The 2,715-nt window shown below is 40.0% G+C and overlaps 1 non-coding gene across 1 annotated transcript; it reads left to right on the top strand.

The window, feature by feature from the left end:
* The first annotated feature begins 2,366 nt into the window (after nt 1-2,366).
* Nucleotides 2,367-2,474, top strand: LOC132232064 (U6 spliceosomal RNA). Its single transcript, XR_009452227.1, has one exon. It is a non-coding gene; the product is annotated as a U6 spliceosomal RNA (small nuclear RNA).
* Nucleotides 2,475-2,715: the final 241 nt, after the last annotated feature.

The following is a 2,715-nucleotide window of genomic DNA, read 5'->3' as shown; positions in this document are numbered from 1 at the left end:
AGGAAATAATAACTATCAGAGTGGAAATAAATGACATAGAAACTTAAAAAGCAATATAAAAAAGTTAGATCCAGAGACATAGAAGCATGAAACAGACTGTCAAATCTCAGAGGGAAGTTGGGGGTGGGTGGGTGGGAAGAGATCAAACAAAAAACTTGTGTGCATATATGCATAATCCATGGACACAAACAATAGGGTGGTAAAGGCCTGGGACAGGGGGGTGAGGGAGGACTAGAAAGGGTCAATAGATGAAAAGGAGGGACATATGTAATCCTTTCAATAATAAAAATTCTATAAAATAAAAAATAATTACATTTTAGAAAGTAATGAAATCAAGGGCTGCTTCTTTGAAATAATGATAAACAAGATTGATAAGCATTTAGTCAGACTTATCAAGAAACAAAGAGAGAAGACCCAAATAAATAAAATCTATATATATAAAAGCCTAAGCTACCATTATGACCGAACAACCAAAACAACTGATCAACCAATCACTATGATGTGCACATACCACCAGAGGGAAGATGCTCAATGCAGGAGCTGCCCCTGGTGATCAGTGCTCTCCCACACTCAACCAACCACAGTCGGCCAACCTCCCATGGTCCCTTATCCTGGCCAGCCAACCTCCCGTGGTCCCTCCCCCCAGCTGGTCAACCTCCCTCAGTCCCTCCCCCTGGCTAGCCAACCTCCTGCTATCCCTACCCCAGTCCCTCCCTTCAGCTGGCAGGCCCCAATTGACCCAGCCCCTATCAGCCTGGCCTCAATCAGCCCTGATCACTGGCCAGTACTAGGGCCTCACTCATGCATGAATTTCATGCACCGGGCCTCTAGTCAGAAATAAAAGAGGTGAAGGAACAATTGACATCACAGAAATACAAATGATTGCTAAAAAAAAAAATACTTGGAACAACTATATGCAACAAAGTGGACAACCTGGGCAAAATGTACAAATTCTTAGAAACACATTCTGCCAAAAGGAAGAATCAGAAAACTTGAATAGGCCAATAACAACTAATGAAATTGAAGCAGTAATTTAAAAAAACAAAACAAAACAAAAAAAACCTCCCAGTAAACTAAAGGTCTGAAATAGATGGCTTCACAGTTTTACCAAGCATTCAAAGAATTAACACCCATCCTCCTCAAACACTTCCAAAAACTGAAATAGGAAGAAAGATTGCAAAGCATTTTTCATGAGGCCAGCATTACCTTAATTCCAAAACCAGACAGACGCTACAAAGACAGAAAATTATAGGCAAATAATGAACATAGATACTAAAATCTTCAACAAAATATTAGGAAATTGGATTCAGCAATGCATTAAAAAGATTGTACATCATGACCAAGAAGGATTTATTCTGGGGATACAAACATGGTTCAATATCTGCTTGTCAATAAACATGATACACCACATAAACAAAATGAAGCATGAAAACTATATGTCAATAGATGAAGAAGAAGCATTCAACAAAATCCAGCACCCATCCTATATAATAAAAGGCTAATATGAAAATTGTCCCTGTGACTGGGACTTTGACCAGGAGTTTGACCAGGGTTTGGGGCTGGCCGGCCAACAGACCATGGCCCCTCCCCCTGGCCAGCTCCACCCCCAGAAAGCCTCCCCCCCCCAATATGGGAGAGGGCTGGCTGGCCAACCACCTGGAGCCCCTCTCCCATCCAGCCCTGCACCTGATCAGCCCAGATAGAGATGGGCTGGCCAGACCCCACCCATGCATGAATTCGTGCACCAGGCTTCTAGTTTATGATAAAAACACTGAACAAAATTGGACTACAGGGATCATACCTCAACTTAATAAAGGCCATAAATGACAAACCTACAGCCGATGGGCAAAAACTGAAAACATTTCTCTAATATCAGGAACAAGACAAGCATTCCACTTTCACCATTCTTATTCAAAATAGTACAGGAGGTCCTAGCCACAGCAATCAAACAAGAAGAAATAGAAGGCATCCAAATTGGAAAGGAGAAAGTAAAACTGTCATTATTCAATGATGACTTGATACTGTTCATAGAAAACCCTAAAGACTCCACCAAAAACTGCCAGATATAATGAATAAGTTCAGCAACGTAGGGGGATGAAAATTAACACTTGGAAGGTGTTGGCATTTTTAAACACCAATACTGAACTCTCAGAAAGAGAAATTTAAAAAATAATAATCTAATTTACTATTGCAACAAAAAATATAAAATACCTAGGAATTAATCAAGGACATAAAAGACCTGTACTCGGAAAACTATAGTACATTGAAAAGGAAACTAGAGGGAGATACAAACAAGTGGAAGCAGTGTTCATGGATTGGAAGAATTAACATCATTAAAATATCCATATTATCTAAAGTTATGTTCAGGGCTCACTTCACCAGCACGTATACTAAAATTGGAATGATACAGAGAAGATTAGCATGGACACCTACACAAAGATGACACACAAATTTGTGAAGCATTCCATATTTTTATCAAATGATTTCTCAATAGAAACACATCAGGTCAGAAGGAAAAGGAAAAGGAATGAAGTATACAAAGTAATACCAAGCAAGGGACTGAATCCAAGAATACTCTATCTTCAAGGCTATCCTTCAAAATTGAAGGGGAAATCAGGGCTTTGCAGACAAAAAAAAAGGCTAAGAGAGAGAGACAAAATGTCGGTGGTATAGAGGGACGTGCCCTGAGCCTTGTTGCGGAGCAGATAGTGTGAG

This window comes from Myotis daubentonii, chromosome 3 (assembly GCF_963259705.1).
Source record: "Myotis daubentonii chromosome 3, mMyoDau2.1, whole genome shotgun sequence".
Lineage (NCBI taxonomy): Eukaryota > Metazoa > Chordata > Mammalia > Chiroptera > Vespertilionidae > Myotis > Myotis daubentonii.
This window is presented reverse-complemented; position numbering and strand designations above follow the sequence as displayed.